Raw genomic sequence first — 21334 nt, forward strand, 5'->3', positions numbered from 1 at the left:
CAAGACTTTAAATGTTGTAATATACTGTATTTTACTAATAAAAAAACAGTTTTTTACGTCATTGTAAAAACAATTTGTACGTTTGACCACAATAATTAGTAGAAATCCATTAATAATTATAAAGAAAGTTACATATAATAACAAATGAAAATATTTACAAGTATAATTTCAAAAGTATTTTCAAATGTTTTCTTAAAAATGGCGAAATAAACGGTATTGTCAACGTTAATAATACTTTAGACCTCGATTTGTATAACAAGACCATTTCGTATGGATAGCGATATTAAGTTCACGACAGATCATTTGAACCTTGGACCGTTTAATTTCTATCGAAGGGAAAATCATTGAGAATGCGATAAAAAAACACGCGAGCATGGACCTTGCGTATAACGCGTCCGAAATAGAATAAATTCAGCAGGACCAACCGTAAATGGCAGAAATTATTCTCCGGGTGCATTTTGAAATTGGTGATGACCTTCGCCTATTCAGCAGGTTCAAGTTATGAACGGCTTTTTGGTATTTTTTTAACAAATATATACACTGTGTTTCGGTAGAGAAGTTCACGGCATCATCGAAATGAAATAAAAATGAAAGAACTCACTTGGTGACTTGGTTAGTCGGAAGATACTCCCAACTTAATCTGAGAAAAAAGAATTGGTTTATTAGTAAATTATAAAACCTATTTGGATATATGGAGTTGCTCCAAGAAATCAAACCGCAAAAACATAATACTTCGATTAATTATCAACGCTTATCGCATATAGTAATAGAGAGAAAACTCGGGGGCTCTGGAGAAAAGTTTTGCTTTGCCCAACATCTAGATGGTTCGAAATCGGACATTCAAAGAATTTTATTGGTCAATTTAAATCTCCATTATAGGCACCTGAAGGAAAACATTTTGCTGTGAAGACATTTGATTGGCTCTTTGATAAAGTTTGGTACGTGACAGTCCTGACGTCACGTTTAATTGACCAATAAAATTTAAATTTAAATGTTTTTTTCCATTTTCATATTTGTTGAGGGCCATAAATTTATAATAGGATCTATTAGAGTTTTGGCTTTTTGTTTTCTTATACTGAAAGCAAACTATGAGTCTTTCTCTGTTGAAATTATGTTTACCTGTTTTATCCAAAAGTGTATGGTTATATTATTGACGTGGCAATATCGTGGGATAAAATAAAAAAGATAGCTCAAAGAGCTACTGACAGTACAATAGAACAATATTCTGGGGTGTATGATATTGCCTTGCCTCGTTTTTCCTTATAGGAACATTTGCTATTGAATTGAGATTAACTCGATTAACTCGAGAATAACTTATCTTTGGATATTAATTTACACAAAGAAGAGTAACAATAAACTGTATTTAATTTACAACCTTGTTTTCTCTCCCGCATCTCAACAGTATTATTTCCTAAAATTAAAAAATAAATATTCGATATTTTATATGATTACTAATATGAATAAACGTACCTCAACATACAACAACAAAACACGCTGTAATGATTATAAATTTCTTTGATGGTGAATCCGGTTGGTTTCGGATTTTTAACATTATCAGTTATTCTTTTAAAGACAACCTAATACTCCTTCGAAGGAAAACGATTCTGCATTTCTTTACTATCTATGCATCCGGGTACACAACACTTTCTAGATGGAAAATTCACTTTACTTATTATACTACCGTCTTATAAATACTAATTAACTAATAACTTAATCCCTAAACGTTATAAAAATCTAAATTCACTGCGTCTTAGGCTATAGAGACGAAGTGAGCCAATCAGTTCTCGTTCCGGCTCTTGGCATAGCAATTAAAGGAATTAATAAGTTAAAAGTAGCGACATCTACATGTTGGACGTCGCGAAACATTTTCACAAAATTTCCTACAAAGTTAAGCTCTATTTCTCAATGGCTTATCGCTACGTAACCAACAAAAAATATCATTATGACTTCGGGAAAAACCTCCTTCGAGAAAAGTTGATACGGCTGTACTGGACAATGAATAAGAAATCAGAAGATTGAAGCAAACCAAACTACAGGAACATATATGATGTATAATTTCAATCTTAGTTCGTTCCCGACCTTCATAGAGTCAAGACGTGTTTTTTCTTTCCCGAAAACGAGTCTCAGTAAATATCAAATAAAAATATATCTATATATTTTTTACGGTCAACTTCGGTTAACGGTTTCAAAGAACTCCAACAAAGAAAGGTACGGGATACGGTGAATCGGCCAACCCAAAGTGAAGGAAAAACGTGCTCTCAATCAAAGTTCTAGGTTTTCCAAAAAGGGGAAAAAGTGAAAGTTAGTGAAAAAAATATTTAATTGTAACATGATGGACAACAATATGGATTTGAATATATTATTGAAAGAAAACAAAGAATTAAGAGCGAATAATGGGCGTCTGAACCAACAATTGTTGCAATTATCTAAGGATATGGCTGCTATCCGTTTGCAACTGCAAGGTCACACGCAAAATACACCAAAAAGGCATACTAATTATGCAGAAGACTACTACACCGATGAAGACGAACTAGCATTAGAGGTAGGGGAACAGTCTGACTGGATCGAAGTAACAAACAAGAAGGATAAAAAGAGGCTCGAGGCGGAACAGCTTTAATCATTAAACAAAATATACAACATTTCAAACAAGAAGAGATTAAAAATGAAGAAATACAAGCTACGATAAATAGTATCGAAAAAAAACAGGGCTGAAATATTTATTTCATGGCGCTATATATTGTCCACCAAGACATAAAATGACACAACAACAATATAAAGATATCTTTTCATAATTAGGCCCACGGTTTATTATTGGTGGAGACTTTAATGTTAAACATACAGCTAGGGGTTCACGAATAATAACACCTGGAAAATGAAACGAATTACTCAACGCTATTAACCTTACAAATTGTAATTATTATTCAGGGCGCGAACCCACTTACTGGCCCACAGACAATAATAAAGTCCCAGACCTGCTGGATTTCTACATTACAAAAGGCATCTCATTAAATCAAATTAGTACAGAAAGCTTGTGCGATCTAATATCTGATCACACTCCAGTATTGTTAACACTGGGCGCGACAATCCTAAGAAAAGCAAAAAAGCCTAATCTTACCAACAAATATACTGACTGGGACAAATTCAGATTACTACTGCAGGAACAAATCAGTTTAAAAGTAAGACTAAAAACTATAGATGATCTTGAGCAACAAACCAAATATATAACTGAACAAATTCGGTCAGTTGCAAAAGATGCTACCCCAATAGCAAGAGAGAAATCAGAATATGAAGTACTTTACCCCCTCGAAATTAGAGAAATGATAAAAGAAAGGCGAAAAGCTAGAAGAGTATGGCACAGGACCAGAAATGCTGCTGACGAAACTACGCTTAATAGAATTAGTAATCAGACGAATCAAAAGATCAAAGAATATAAACAGAATTGCTTTCAAAAGTATTTAAGTGAATTAAGCCCACAAGCAGACAAAGATTATTCGCTATGGAAAGCAACTCGAAGATTTAAAAGACCAATTATTCGAGTACCGCCAATTAAAAATGATCGAAATGAATGGGTTCGACGCGACAATGAAAAAGCTGAATTGTTCGCACAATACTTAGCTAACATTTTTCGGCCTAATGATATAGAATCTACCATGGATACATCTCCTATTTATCAACCCGATGTAGATCTAAATCTAATTTCTCCACTGGAAGTTGCCACTGAAATTGATAACCTCAATCCTAAAAAGGCACCTGGTATAGATGACATTTCACCTGGATTATTGAAAGAACTGCCACGAAAAGCAATCATCATGTTGACATATATATTTAATGCCTGTTTAAGGCTGAAGCATGTCCCGGAATGCTTTAAAGTTGCACAAATAATTATGCTCAAAAAACCTGACAAACCTGCAGAACAAGTCGAATCTTAGAGGCCTATTTCGCTACTACCTGCAATATCAAAGCTATTTGAGAAGCTGATATTTAAACGTGTTAAACATTTGGTAACAATACCAGATTTCCAGTTTGGTTTTCGAAATCACCATTCAACTATCGATCAAGTGCACAGAGTAACTGCGGCTATTGAAAGAGCGTTTGAAGAAAAGAAATACTGCCCTGCAATATTCTTGGATGTCTCACAAGCTTTTGATCGGGTTTGGCATTTGAGATTAATCTGTAAGATGAGCAAACTGTTACCGTGTAACTATTGTCAATTGCTGGAGTCATATTTATTCGGAAGAAAATTTAGAGTATCGCACGAAATGACGTTCTCGACATTTAAAAATATCTCGGCTGGAGTTCCACAAGGTAGCGTCTTAGGACCTCTCCTGTATCTGCTCTACACTGCTGACATTCCAACAACAAAAGAAATACTTCTTGGAACCTTTGCTGATGACACAGTTATTATGGCAAAAGATATATCTCTGCCTAGGGCAATAGAAAAAGTGCAAGTGGCAGTCAACAAAATCTACAAAAGGCCAAAAGAAGAAAATTCAACTTAATAGCTCCAAATCTGTCCACGTTAATTTTGCATTAAGGCGAAATAATAAAAACTTAATTATATCACTCAATGAATGCCCGATTCCTCAAGCAGAATCAGCAAAATACCTTGGAATCCATCTTGACGGTAGATTAAATTGGAGGCATCACGTTAGACAAAAAGCAAAACACATTAGAACCAAAATAAAACAACTATACTGATTAGTCGGAAGATACTCTCAACTTGATCTAAAATCAAAGAGGTTGATCTATAATACAATTATAAAGCCAATTTGGACCTATGGGGTGCAAATATTGGGTTGCACTAAAAATTCAAATCAGTTAGTCATACAGCGCTGTCAAAACAAGGTTCTTCGATTGATTACCAATGCCTATCGCTATGTAACCAATGAAGAATTGCACGATGACCTGGAAATCAAATGGATTTGCGAAGTTGTGCAGGATTTCGCATTGAAACACGAAAGAAGATTATTAAATCATACTAACGTGGAAGCAATACAACTGCTGGACAGCGCGATGGATGTCAGGAGATTGAAACATACAAAACCATACGAACTTGTGTGAACCTTTAGTCTATATTATTAGTGTAAACTATAGCTATAAGTTAATTATTAATAAATAATTATAATTTTATAATTAAGGAATACATACTGATGTATTTTCTCGCACTCGTCTTGCTTGTTAATTAATCCAAGCACATAGGAAAAGTAGTAATAAATTAATTGTAATAATAATAATAATTAAGATTGTACTAAGCGTATCTAATAAAGATTTTATAATATATAAAAATAAAAAAAAATTCATTCTTAACTTCAGCTTAAGTAAAGTAAGTAATTCTTTCGTCAAATTGAAGTAAAAAAGTAAAACTTTCCACAAACAAACTTTCAGCGAACTGAAAAATTATTTTGTTCATACTTCCACGAAATGACACTGATAATAATATATAGGAGATAGCTCAAAGTCACTGACTGGCAGTATAATAAAACAATTTTGTTTTGAGTTTTTGAAATTTTTTGTTTGAGTCTGGGGCACGAGATATTATTTTGCCTGTATAAAATCAGTCTCAATTTGCGGGTCTACTGATTCATTCATAATTGTATGTAAACAAAAATCACAATTAATTTCTTTTTTTTTAAATTTTACTAAATAACCTGAGATATACACTACAGTACAACGTAAAACTTTGTTTGCTCGTATAGGAACATCTGGAGTTGAAGTTATAGAGTCATGTAATTAACGGTGTAGCGACCTTGAGGCATGTCGAATTTTACATCGTGGAATAACGGTCTGCAAAATACCCAGAAATATAATCCCCGATGTTGAACACGGGCGGGGTGCCAGCAGCGCCAACTAGAACCCGATAACGAATAGCTGGCGGCAACCCCGAGACGTTTATCTGGGATGTTATTGAAGAGTATTTCGATTCATTCTTAACCATCGTTTGGTTTAGACGTGCCACTATCGACTGCCCAAGCCTCGTCTCCAGGTAACACCGCTGCCAGCCGTTTTATCAAATTGTATTTTTCACATTTTTTTTTTATATAGCCAATAAATAACGGTCACATAATGTAAACACCACTGTTTCATTTCGTTTTACCTCCATTCACAGAGCCACATCATTTACCATAAAACGGTAAGAATGAGCAGAAAGGAGAGTATTGCGGCTGAATTAATACAAACTTTACCTTGTAGAATTTGATCAAATGTCGATGACACTGCTTCGAACACCCTGGCTGTGTACCTGGAATGATGGAAATAGGCACCACAAATATAGTAAGACATTTTAGAAATTAAGGGTAACAATTATGAACACATGACTCCTTCAATTTACCTTCCATATCATTTTGATTTTGATCCTCTTCCATTTGTACATGTTCTGGGCTCATGGTATTATTTTCACCATCACTAAATTGTTCATAAGTACTTAAAGGAAAGTTTGCATGTATCATAACAATGTCTATGACACATGCGGTAACGATCATAAATCTGTTTCATGTTTAACCCAACCTGTTTAGGATATTTAATGTCTTCCACCCATATCTTAAAGATCGCCGGGTACTTCTTATTGGAAAACGATGATGAATTTCCTCACTATCCGGGTACAACAACACTTCCTAAAATGAGAATACTGTTCAACTACCGACTCGTATAAATTAATAAAATAAAATAATAATTTAATCTATAAAGATTATAAAAATTGACCACACTGTTATGAGGTACATTGAAAATGGCGTACAAAATAAATAAACAAACCATAGAATGTAGTGAACCTAGTATTTCTCTATTTCTCTATGATGATATTTAATGCTCTGAAATTCTTACAGTTCTGAAAGTAATATTACTTGTGATACCTGTACCTTGTTAAAATATTCAGTAATGTGGTAATTTAAATTTATCAATACTTTGTTGATAAACTATTTATTATATGAAAAACATGATAAACTTCATTATCGTCGAATTTCGAACACTGTGCGACGAATAGTTTTATAGAAACACGGATAGAGGTGTTGGCCACCGATATCGATATATCGAAATTTTTTTTATAAGTATAAAAAATATCGATATTTTGAAGAAAAAATATTAGCCTAAATATTTTTTTTTCAAAATCTCTTAAAGAGTAGCGATATTTTTGATAAAACTTAATTAAATTTCTTTTAAAAAACATATTTAATCTATTCTGATATAACGATATATCGATATTTTTTCTACATTCCTAATGACGGATATCAAATAAAGCCCGCGTACATTTTGTGAACGGTAGTGTACAACGTGTAGACGGCGATTTTTAACCTGCATATCCTGTATAACCGGATCGCGAAAATACATTTGGTGCAGTTGGCTTTGGCTCGCAGACATTTTTCGAATATTCAAGCCGGTAGGTGTGGCCTCAATTACCGGCACCGTCGAGTTTATAAGTACGGTACGCTGAGGCCGAAAAAATCACGTTTGAGGGTGATTTATGATATTAGCGAAGTGAAATACATATGGATACGTGTGCGCTCAACTGTTATATTATAATAATAGTATAATAATTAGTGTACAGGGAACGTTTCTCCTTTGTTTGTTTATTTGTTTCTTATTCATAACACACGGGTTGATATAGTATATATGAATAGCGCTTGTTTTAATTTTAAAAAAGCGCTGTTAAAATTTCATGATACTCTACTTATAAGTTTGTGAGTTATTGTGCTAAGAGTGACACTACTTTTGTTATTTTCAAAACAATGGATCAAAAACAATTTCGTGTTTTAATTTTACGCTGCTTCTTGATCAAGTTCAAGCAAAGCGATGGCTTAAAAAGTGTTATAAGGACTCTGCTCCATCAGAAACAACAATAAAACGTTGGTTTGCTGACTTCAAACGTGGTCGTAGAGATACCGATAATGCAGAACGTAGTGGACGTCCAAATCCGGTGGTAACACCAGAAAACATCAAAAAAATTCACAAAATCGTTTTGAGTGACCCAAAAGTGAAATTGTGTGAGTTTGCTAACATCGTCAAGATATCAAAAGAACGTCTTGGTTTTATATTGCCTAAGCATTTTACAATGAGAAAGTTCTATTATAAGTGGGCACCGCGATTGCTCACTGTTAACCAAAACACGAAACGTAACAAACCGGAATATTTGCGTCGATATGTGACAACGGATGAAACATGGATCCATCACTTCACACCGGAATCAAAACTATCGTCATCTGAGTGGACAGTAACTGGTGAACCACGTCCAAAGCGTCCGAAAACACAACAATCGGCAGAAAAGGTTATGGCCTCGGTATTTTGGAGGATCAAGTCAATAAAAAATACAATCGACACTTTCAATGCTTATGATTGCTAATAACAGAAGGTCACCTGCAATTGCATCCGATGTGAAATATTATCTTAAATAGTTAGTTTGGTTCTAAATGTTATTCTAAAGTCATATATGTCCTATAACTAGATTGAACGGTGTTAAATGTTTTAGTCTTGATACTTCACTATCCCGTCGGATATTTAGCTCATTATCCAGCACATTGTGGTGTAGTAACACTCCTTTTAAGTACTTAACAAAATCATTAATTTTGATTTACACTCCTTATAAGTTCTAGAGAGTTATCGCGTTTTATCGCTGCATTAGAGATATGTCTATGGTACGGAGCATCGATAATGGTACGTAAGACCGTTTTGGAACCATTGTATGATGCCTGTGTTAAACTTTCTAGCAGTACCCGATCGTAAAAGAGAATATCAAGAACAAGAGCAAACAAAAAGAAATTTGTATTGGAAAAAACTAATTGAGTGAATTGATACAACCAAAAAGTATCAAAGCTAAAAGGATATGTTTTTAATTTCTGATGAATATTATCAAGTTAAGGTAGTTAAAATGGTTAAAAAGGGTAATTTGTTATTGTTTAAAAATTGAATGTCTTGAGTATTTTTGGTAGCGAATTTTATCTGACTTGGTGAAAAAAGTCAAGGAATAATAAGATAACATTTTAATATTTCGAATATGATTTTCTCAAATTGTCAATGTTCACCATTAAAAGAAGACGTAATTTAGTTTTCAAGAAGAATTTCAAGGCAGTTTTCATAGAATATGCATCTAATTTTTTCTCCGTTAATAAATTTGTCAATAAACGTCATTATGTAATAATAAAATTAATTATAATATAAATCATTATGAATAAAATTATTACACCAGAGTCTAAGATAGAGCTAGACTAGGATGGGTGCTCCTAGACATATACCTAGATTTAAGTTAATGTAAAGACAAATTGTAGGTTGGTCGGCAACGATCGGTAACAATGTGTAACATGTAACAATATTACGAGATACCACAAAATTATATTAAATATTATATAAATAGCACGGTAACAAAAGATGCTTTAAAAAATGTATGGTTTTATTAAATACATCCTGCTAAAATATTGTCCAACTTAACTCATTCACCGCCTATATCAAACGCTTTTATTAAATTAGCCATTCATAACATATTCTGCCAGTTGATACGGGGACAATAAAATTGAGTGAGTATGTTCATTTAAAAGCACTTAAGTCGTTAGTTTAATGAAGTTGTATGTTTCTGATATTTTGACGATTGTGATGACTTGAATGATGTTGTAGTTCTCTGCATGTTCAAACACTGTGAAATGATGTTTCATTATTCGATTATTCGATTATTTCAATGAATAAATTGGAATATTTGTAAAAATTATTTTATTTTTCATTATAACCGTAGAGTAATAGGCAGAAAACTTAATAGGAATCCCTGAAAAAAACGTCCATTATATAGATGGGGTAACAATCGCCCATTCAAGTAATTTTATTGGTTAATTTAAATTTCTATTATAGGCACCTGAACAAAATAACAATTATTTAAATCATTTAAAAATTTCAGCAAAAAAAACGCAAAAGATTTGTATTTACATATGTATTGATTTATAGTTACAAATAAAAATATGTTATATAAAATATAAATTATATACATATATATAACACGTCAATTGAAAGGTCCCCGGCCTGACACATAGATGGCGCTACTAGAATTAAATCCATATGTTTTTTAGTTAGCCCTAACCCTCAAAAGATTGAAGCAACTTTCGTTAGTGTGAAAAAAATGGATAAAAAGGAATTTCGCGTGTTGATAAAATAGGGCTTTTTGAAGAGAAAAATACAGTTGAAGCAAAAACTTGGTTTGCTAAGTTTAGACATCGTAAAATGAGCACCGAAGACGGTGAACGCAGTGGATGCTCAAAAGAGGTTGTTACCGACGAAAACATTTAAAAAATCCATGATATCATTTTGAATGACTCTAAAGATACCAACCGAACGTGTACATCATATCATTCACAAATATTTGGGCATGAAAAAACTCTGTGCAAAGTGGGCGCCGCTAGAACTCTCTTTTGACCAAACACAACGACGGGTTGATGATTCGGAGCAGTGTTTGAAGATGATCAAGCTTAATAAACCCAAGTTTTTGCGTCGATATGTGACAATGGATGAAACATGGCTCCATTATTTCACTCCGAAGTCCAATTGACAGTCATCCCAGTGGACTATGACCAGTGCACACGATGAACCAGCTCCAAAGCATTTAAAAACGCAACAGTCGGCTGGCAAGTTTATGGCATCTGTATTTAGGGATAAGCATGGAATAATTTTCGTTAACAACCTTCAAAAAGGAAGGACCATCAACAGCGACTATTACATAGCGTTAATGGATCGTTTGAAGGACGAAATCGTCGAAAAACGGTCGCATTTGAAGAAAAAGAAAGTGCTGCTTCGCCAAGACAATGCACCGTGTTACAAGTCAGTGAAAACGATTTTCAAAAACCCATGAATTGGGCTTCGAATTGCCTCTTCATCCACCGTATTCTCCGGATCTGCGACCATTTCCTGTTCTCAGATGTCAAAAGTATGCTCGCTGGGAAGAAATTTTCCTCGAATGAAGAGGTGATCTCCGAAACTGAGGCCTATTTTGAAGCAAAGGACAAATCATACTACAAAAAATGGTATCGAAAATCGTCGTTGTCGGGTATAATCAGTGTATCCTCCTTGAAGGGAATTATATTGAATAAAAAAATTAATTTTGCCATAAAAAGGTGTTTTACTATAGTAGGCCGGGGTCTTTTCAATTGACCTATTATACTTCAATAGTTGCTTGTGTAATAGCAATTTATTATGTACGGATAATTATGATTTTCTTCCAATTAACCAGTACTTTTTCTTATATTTTAATTCCAGTTTTTCTATCTCTATTTTACATGTTCCTTCCACCCAAATTTTACATGGAGATTTATTTGAGACACATAAAGAATTGACCTCAACATACTTTCTTGTGGTACGCCTGCTTTAGCTTCCCCAGTTGTAGAGTAGGCTTCTTCTTGTTTGATTCTAAACATTCTAGCTGTAATGTTTTAATAGTACTGCAAAATTTTAATAGTTCAGTGTATTGTTTCGTTAGCATTTTCTGTAGCTTATGGACAAGGCCGTCATGCCATATCTTATCGAATTCTTGTGTTACATCTAAAAATATATCTCCATAGGCAAAATTAAAGTGACATCGAATTCTTAGTGCTACTATTGACGAATAAATGATACTCCTCAAATGTATTGAACAACCTAATATAGAAATTGTACATTTCCTGTATCTGTTTACAGAAGGATTTTTCTGTTATTTGATATACGATGATTTCACGTTTGGGTGAATGTTTTACCAGGACTTTCGAAAGACCATTCGGTTCAAGGTAGAATTGAAATATATGTTGTAGGAAGCAAAAATATGACTATCAAATATCGGTAATTGAATAGAAGTGTAATACAATATCGATACCATTATAACTATATATCATTAATATCGATATATATTACAGCATATAATTATCGGTTTAGAATTATTCAGCCGAATTATATTGGATGTAAAACTAGCTTAAGGCCAACTGATTGGAAAATTAGAAGCTTGAATAGATATATACAAAAACCACTAGCGTTAACCACTACACCAAAATTAACTGAAACTTTAATGATCTTAAAGATAGATGATAATCACTTTAATAACTTTAATTTTTAACTCATCTTACATAGTTAAGAATTAAAATGTGTATTATTGTAAGATAAATCTTTTGATGACTCTGAAGGTACAGTCTATTCAAAGATTTTTTAATAATGCGTAATGGATATTTGTGACGTCGAAATATAGCAATGTTGCCGCATTAACTCTGAGTTTTAGTTCAGTTTGGCTTTGATGCAAAAAAAATTCTAATCTAAATAAAATAACTGAACAAAAATGTTATCAAATACAATTTATTTTAACATTATAGTACATCTAAAAACAACAATTAATTATACCGCCACAATAATTTATAGGTAAGAGTTAAAACCTCTTATCACTATTGCTTTCAAGAATTTTTCATACGTCTGACAGCTGGTCGCCGTCTGGTTGTCAGATGTACGCTAAATTATTCAAAATATTAGTTATAATTACTATAGGTTATAAACCGGCATGCATTTTTTTAGCCCTTTAGTTATTTTGGCTTTAATAGGTTATTTTGGAAAGGTACGAGATAATGGGGCCGTAAATTCCGTTAGAGAGGTAAGTATTTATTATATTAAAAAACTAGCGATCCGCCCCGGCTTCGCACGAGTGCAATGCTGATACTAAATTAAATACACTACAGAAAAAATATGAACGTTGTATATAAAAACATAGCGGCCCGCTCCGACTTTGCACGGGCATAAAATATATATGCCTATGTCACTCAATGAAAACGTGATTAAAATCGATCCAGTATTTTTGGTTCATTCATTACTGCCCTTGGCCTGCACGCATTAAATTTGGAGTAAAACAATTCCTCTTCCCCTATACTTACTATGAAGATTTCCTGCTATCTTTGGAATATCTAAATTCATACAATTTTTATTACATTACACATTTTTAAACGCAAATTTTAAATTTGTAATATCTCCGAAAATATTTGTTTAATTTACATGCTGTAAGGAACCATATTGATCTATATTAATTGCACACTGTATTTAAGGTACTTAATTCGATAAGGATTAATGCCGTATTGCTTAAAATAGCTTCGTCAATAAGCCATTTTCTCACGTAAAAAGTAAACAATAAAAATGGTTAATGTGGGTTATCCCTAAAAGATAAACATATACCATCGCGGACTTTTTTGTAGACCTTTTTATGGTGTACAATACTGTAGTACATTAATTTGATCTAACTCGTAGGGTTAGGCAGCGTTTTTGCTAATTGCTAAATAAGCCTAAAAAATTACTTTAATTTACGACATCACGTTAGAAACCTCTAAAATTAGCAATGTTGCCTTAGTATATTATGCATGTATTATACATATAAACCTTCCTCTTGAATCACTCTATTGAAAAAAACCGCATCAAAATCCGTTGCGTAGTTTTAAAGATTTAAGCGAACATAGGGATATAGGGACAGAAAAGGCGACTTTGTTTTATACTATGTAGTGATGTAAGTGCCTACAATTTTATTGAAAATGTATTTTAGCGGGTTGCTGCCGGGCTAAATATCAGTGTGGTACTGTGAATAACATCGCTTACAAAATGAAGAATAACACGTTAGATTCACCCAAGAAACCCCGTCTACATACAAAGTGGGTGACGAATCTTGACCATCTTGATATTGGCTCTATTCGAGACCAAATATACGAAATCTATAAGAACAGTAAGTACACAAACTATTTTATCGATATAAACATAATTTAATAAAATTATTTCGGAGAAAATTGTCTGTCTGAAAAGTATACATAAAAGAATTAGGGACGTGTAGCCTTTTGAAGGATGTAAGACATCCTTTCATACACTCTTAGAAGGCACAGGGTTTGAATGCTGTAAAAATAACACTCGGAGAGGTGTAATAGCCTCTAAAAACTTCCAGACATTACCTTAAAAATAATTAAATTGTTAAAGGCATAAAATAAGACCAAGGAATATAAACTATTTGATTTTGTGTTTCTTGATGAAACTCATTTGAATACTTCAAAATGGTTCATTGTGGCACTCTTGGCAAAACTGTTAATTGAATATAACTGTAGGAAATGGTATTGTAATGCGTGAAAGATTTGTGTGCACAGATATGATTGTAATTGTTAGAAGTTAGAACATATGAGGAGATAATGAATACTACCTGTTTTGTAGATATGGTAAATACATTAGGCAGAATTCAGTTATTTTTTGAAGAATGTTGTACACATATAGTAGCAGAATAAATAAAATATATAGTGATACCAAGATGACTTGACAAGTAAACACATCATTGAAGGAAACAAGAACTAAACGTAAAAAGGTAAATATGCTCTCAAATAAAAAACGCGCCTAGAAACTTTACCTCATGGGTGGAGTGGAAAAGAGTTGAATGTAAACAAAACAAATCTAACCTACAAACTATTATACCTGTGTTCTTAATTGTAGTTTTAAATCCTTCGTTTATATATATATATATATATATATATATATATATATATATATATATATATATATTAGATGTACTATAATATTAAAATACATTATATTTCATAACATTTTTGTTGAATTATTTTATTTAGATTAGAATTATCTTGTATGTCAAAGCCAAAGTGAACTAAAACTCGGAGTTGATGCGGCAACATTGTAATATTTCGACGTTACAAATATCCATTACGTATTACTAAAAAACTTAGAATAGACTATAACTTGAAAATATTTTAATATTAATATGCTTTATACATTAAATAGTGTATAATTTTCCATTTAACAAATAATACTCAAGCATAACAGACATAAAATTATGACAATGTCCTTTTATATTCCTTCACAATTATTTGCTAAATATTACGCAAAAACAAATAACAATATAGTATATAAACACGCGATCCTGTTAAAAAATCACAATTGTTGCAAACATATTTGTTATTTGCATGAAACACATATATTATATTGATCAACAATAATTTTTTTGTCCTTGATGAAATAATGATTTCGAATATTTTTATGCCAACAATTCAACCAATTATGAATAGTTTTGTTTTATTAGCTCTGATTTTTTTCATCTTACGCTCATACGGTAATAGAGAGAGACAACTCAATAAACTTCTCCGAAGAAGTCTTCTAAAGTCCGATAACTAGATGGTATTTTGATCGCCATTATAGTAATATAATTGGTTAGTTTAAATTTCCATTATTGGAAACTGTAAAGAAAATATTTTGTTGGGATGGCATATGATTCTAATTCTGGTGACTAAACACTGTTGGAACTTTTCATTGACCAATAGAACCGAAATATTTATTCCTAATTTATAATATTTATTTTCTAATTTAATATCAATTTAACTTTCAAACCAAGTCAACTGATTCAAAAGTTCGAACTTTGATTTTTCATTATTGTACTTTTATTTCGATAATACCTATACCTAGAGAATAATGTGAGTGTTGAGGCCACTCATTTTTGCTCTTCTACACTACTTCAATAGAAGGCTTGGAATATCGTGACTACGGAAGTCTTCGCGAATATTGAAAGGATAGGTAGATAACGAGTGTCATCATGCAAGAAGATAATAACTCTCCAACTCCATCACTTTCGCATCTTTCTGCCAATAGATTGTGTCGAAAGAGAGATATATATTTATCGTTGATTAATTGTCGCACATTTGCCAACATTAAATTCGAGCTGCAACAGTCCAATATAACTTTTAAAACACGTGACCGTGCATTGTTATGCAAAAGGATAATTCTGAACATGTTAGTCGCTTTTGCTGGGATTTTTTACAACAATACAGTTCTAGCAGCTTGAAATAATGCTACTGAAATACTGTTCATTCAATGCTCAATGATTGTCCCATCACAAATATTTTTGGTAAATCGACGATCATCAATATAAAAACAGAACGACGATATTTACCAATTTTTTTGCTTTCAATCCAGAGGCAAAACGAAAAAACAGAATTATGTTTGTTCATAAATGGAACAAAGAATCTAAAATAAAAACGAATATATGACTATTCTTTTGACCTTTTCATATAAATATGGAATATCCTGGCATGGTTTTACATTGATAATTACGGATAGTAATATACATCGATATTAATAATACATGTGCAGATAACATTTTTTCTGTTTGACTGCGGATATACGATTGCAGTTCTTTTCCTGCAAACGTACGCTTACCTTGAACCAATTTATCTTTCGAAAGACTCGATAAAACAACATTCACCACATGTGAGCTCATCGAGTTAAGATCAGATCGTATACATGCAATATTTATGAATAAATATCAAATAAAGAATAAATTCTATAAACGATTATCACCATATTAGATCAATACAACTATTTAAATCAACACAGAACAAACAATATATTATTTATATTTTGTAGTATTTTCGTAGCTGCTGTCCTTGAATATTATTTAAAAAATCCAATATATAATCACATTTAAAAACAACATTATTGATGAACAACAACATTATCACCCACCCCCATTTTCTTAAGATAAATCACCAATTATGAATATTTTTCGGAATAACATGTATTAAATATTTATTAGGTATATTCATGTATTCTAATCATTCTAACCATCTTACTAGCAACATGGCTCTACCGTGTCGAAAGAACGATGTTGTTATGGCAGTGATCCAATAATCGATCGCGATTTTAGCACTTCCTAAGCATTTCGAAGCCATAACTTAAATACATAATATAAAGATATATAATGGGAACTGCCAGTTCCTTGAGTTTTAGACCAAGGCTGTGTCATTACAGACATTTCTTCCCATCAAGCACCAAATTCACCCCCTCTAGAGATCAACCCAAAGGCTCTTATTATAGAGTGTATGCAGTTTGCAGTCGCTTGTCGCTGATTTTTCGACCAATATAGGATAGATTACCTCCATGGCAAACGCTCCCCATGAGTAATCCGTCAAGGGACAATTGTGAGTCTAGTAATATCAGCACCTAATTCAATCATTTTAAAACTGAGAAATATCCTAAACACTTATTCACATTCTCGGACGGCTCCAAGAGCAATGACTACGTGGGGTCAGCATTTACATCGGTGATGTCGGAAGGACACCTCCCCATTTCATCGAGCGTATTGACGGTTGAACTGCTCGCCATGTATAAAGCCCCAATCTCACTACAAGATGTACAAGACAAACGATTGGTTATCGCCTCTGATCCAATGAGCTCCTTAAAAGGCCTCCAGCCATCTCTAACTCTTCACTTCGTGAACTAAGCTCTAAATTGGAAAGAAGCAGCAAAACCATTACCTTTATGTGGCACTCTTCTCACTCTGGGATCGTTGAAAATGAAATAGCGGATTTCTTGGTCAAAAAAATGGAAGGATCACTTACGGAGAACTTCCTCTTCTGGAGTAGAGATATGAACCAATAAATAGGAAGTATTTATTTAAACCTACAACGGTAACTGAACTGAAAAACATATATTGGTGCTATCTAATCACTGTTTAACGGTGCTAGGAATCTATTTTAATTCGTTTGTGTCTAAAGCTAGACTAAACTATAGATAATTTTATTTACATTCAAAAGTATGTAGAAAACCAAATTTAACGAAGGTGCTCGATCAAATGACGCTACTTGTTAAAATGATTAACTATGTACAACAACAATAATAAAGCAAATAATAATAAGAAAAATAATAATTAGGTGTTTCTTGTGCTGGTAAATAAAAAAAACAAAACAAAAATCGGCAAAGATGAAAAATATTACGTGGCTATATATTATATGGGCAATATCCAATTATACACATATAATAAATAGATGAAAAATAAAAGAAGGTTTTAATTGAAATATGTAATATCTTGTATTTTTAAATATATTTTAATAATATTGACTCTAGAACAAACCTTTATTGTGTTGTGGTATGATATTTAAAGTAATTAACAATGTTCAATTAAAAAATAAGTTATCAATTATTATATTAGACAGTGTACAGTATAAGTTTCACCATAAGTTTCTAAAACTGTTTGATTGGCTTCAGCAGCAGACTTCTCTAAATCAAATCACAAAAATAATTAATTTAAAAAATAGTACATAAAATACATAATTGATTAATATATATTGTACAACGTGGGCCAAAAATCCCGCTACCATTTTGATTGCCCATAACTTTACTCAAAGAAAAGATAAGTAAATTTGGTTCAATTTCTTCAATTGCGTGACCGCGATTCGCTATGCAATTTTCGTCTCTTTATAAGGCATTTTTTAAGAAATTATGCAACATCTGAGACGAATACTGTCTTTAAGATGTTGAATCGTATGGGACTCAAATACATAAACTTTTGATTTTAAAAAACACGAGGAGAAAAAGTCTGATGCTGTGAAATGCTGAGATCTGGCTAGCCATGCTAAATCGCCACTTCGCGAAATTTGTCTTCGTGGAAAAACGTCTTCAGTAATTGTATTGTTGAAAGAGCTGTATGTGCTGTGGCCCCATTTTGCTGGAACCACATGTCCTTTAGTCTTTGCTCTTCCATTTCAGGCAAAAAAAAATTCAGCAGTAACAGTAATAGCAACACATTGGTCATTTTCAAAAAAAAGGACCAATGATGTTTTCAGCATGAATACGACACCATACAGTTTTTAGTGGATGCAATGATGCTTCATGAATTAATTAAGGATTCCGTGTTCCCCAAAAACCGACTGTTCTGTTAATTGACGTGGACACTGAGAAGAAAATGGTTTTCATCGCTCATTATCAATTTCTTATTATTATCACTATTTCTGCTCATTCTTGTGGCGTATATTTATCCAAAATAAAGTTTGGACGTCTACACAACGCAATGGTTAAAATAAATAAGTACACAATGGCGAAACTGAACTAAACATCACATAACCAAGATGCCGCGCAATCAAAGTGGTAGCGGGACTTTTCTCCCACCCTATACCAATTTTTCTCCATTAATGGCATTTTGAAATGAAAAAAATTATCGGAATACATACAAGTAACTAATAAATAAAAACAAATAAAATTTTGAGTGTTCCGTTCACTTATATTCACTTTGCTTTGACCATTTATTAATTCTTACTCGTAAGATCTTCTAATTTTCTTGAATACGCATAATACGGTATACATTGACATTGCAAATTTTTTTAAATTGGTCGAAAAGTTTTGCTAAAAATGCAAACCGCTATGTAATTTGCAATTCCAATAGTCTCCGTGTCTGAACGCACATGTTTTAGTGCAAAAGTCCAAATTAACGAATGTTATTGACGCTGCTTCGTGACTATTTCGGTTTTCTAACGCCGAACGTCTACGTAATTAGTATCAACAAGTTTTTTGTATCGGCTGTTATTTTGAATACATTTTTCTATATTTCGAAATAACCACTATATTTACATTTTTATCAATGTTTACACGAAAATTAAAGCTATTTATTAATTCTTTTCAAACGGTGAGCAGCGTATATATGACTACATTTCTCAAATAATGAAGCTAAGCTGGATTGTATTGTAGAATAATTATTGGATAACTCATTAAGTAGTTTCAGTTCAAATATTCAATCAGTATACTCAATTTTAAGATTTTTTATCAAAAATATAATTTGGAAGGTGTTAAATTTAAGTTTTCGTAGTATTCCAGTATATTTACTCCGACTAAAAACATAATTAATGAGATTTGACAAATCGGTAAAAAAAGTCAGATTCTATCTCGGTGTTACCGACTGCTACATATCCAAATTGTTCACTACTTCGAAATTATCACTCAAAATCGACAACAGATTAACAGCTATCAGTTGCCGGAGTCCTACTTTTTCAAAACAAAATTTAGAGTTTCGCATTAACGGGCATTTTCAACATTAAATCCTATTCCGGCTGAAGTTCCGTAGGATAGCGTCTTCCAATGGCCTGTTAGCTCATTTTTTTCAACGTAACAGTGACACAACAATGCAAACTTTTTAACTGTGGCACAATATAATTTTTAAAAAATTAAGAAAAAAAATAGTATTGACAACTTGTGGATGCCACTGTTACCTACTCAACGACATTCTGTTAAAGCAGGTACAGATTTAAATACTTAAGATCAGTAGAAATAGAAAACCTAGAACCAGAAGCTCTCAACATTTCACAACAAGTTAATGGCTGTTGAAGAATGCCTCTTCTGTATAGCTGAGTGACTTTGATCTTTCTATAATCTGACAATAATTTTATGTATACCAAGTACGACCTCTCGAATTCATATTAAAAATTTAACTAAGATGCAACAACAAATCACAATTGGATATAATGGGTTGAATATATTTTTCAAGTGAAGGGTGGCCGACATTCTCAAATATTTCTTCGTATCAGTATCAGTCGAGTTATATATTTTAAATAAAAGACGCAATAATCGGATCATTAAGGAATATCATAAATTAAAATCATAGAGAATAATCTAACAAATAAATTGTATTAAAAAGTAGACACTCTCTCTGAAGGCTGGCTAAGAACAGATGGTTTGCAATCCACATCAAGATATGGTTCGAATACATATCCAATATCCTTTGTATTCAATATCTAATGCCTCTTCTGAAAATCACCTCTCTTAGATAGTTTCGTTGTTTGTGAACTTATAACATAAATTTTAATAATCAAAATCAAAGAATTATATCAGCTAGTCCGAAAATACTACCAAAGTGACGTAAGATCAAAGATATTAATTTATCAGACACTAATAACGATTATTTAGACTTACCCAACTAGAATTTTATCCATAAACCAACGCTGTCAAAACAGAGTTCTTCGATTAATTATCAATCCTTATCGCTACGTAATCTGAGAGTTGCGATGACTTCGGAACCAAATTAAAAAGCAATACAGTTACAATTGTAGACCAATTTGCATAGAATATAAGTGTTACTCTTAACTTTTATTATACAGGAAATACATACTGATATATTTATCCGATATTCAATAGATATAAGCAGTAACAATAGACATTATATAAATAACTTTGTAAATTAAGAATGTAATAAGTCTATCTAAAGCAAGCCGTAATTAGAAAATGTGTAAAAATAATGACCAGATCAAAAATTTTAAATCCCTTAAAATTATTTCACAATTTTTACAATCCCGGAAAATGTCATTAATATCTCTAATCTAAACTAATACCAGGAAATACATAAATCTAAATATTCACTATTTCAGGTTAAATAAATTTAGTAGTTCGCACAAAAAAATAATGCAAAAAAACCTTTATCTTTATCAGTACCTGCGTAACCAAATAGGGGTGTGGCCGGTTAATATTGGTCAGGTGATGGTATCTCAACGCTGAATTCTTTAAACAATTCCCAAGGATAACAGCTACAATATAATGCACGTACAATGAAGGAAACAATGAAATATAGTATTGT

General features: G+C 32.4%; 1 protein-coding gene and 1 long non-coding RNA gene across 2 annotated transcripts in view; both read right to left on the minus strand.

Moving 5' to 3' along the window:
• The window catches only part of AANAT1 (dopamine N acetyltransferase), a 111109-nt gene that overhangs the window by 81624 nt on the left and 8151 nt on the right, over positions 1 to 21334 (minus strand). The gene's annotated exons all lie outside the window — the stretch shown is intronic.
• On the minus strand, positions 6006 to 6607 carry LOC143191528 (uncharacterized). The gene is made up of 2 exons (XR_013004532.1): positions 6329 to 6607; positions 6006 to 6238 (listed from the first exon to the last, which is right to left on the minus strand). It is a non-coding gene; the product is annotated as an uncharacterized LOC143191528 (long non-coding RNA).

The sequence above is a fragment of the Rhynchophorus ferrugineus genome, unplaced genomic scaffold (genome assembly GCF_030347505.1).
Source record: "Rhynchophorus ferrugineus isolate W39M unplaced genomic scaffold, kcgeb_rfMv2 rfM2, whole genome shotgun sequence".
In the NCBI taxonomy this organism is placed as follows: Eukaryota; Metazoa; Arthropoda; class Insecta; order Coleoptera; family Curculionidae; genus Rhynchophorus; species Rhynchophorus ferrugineus.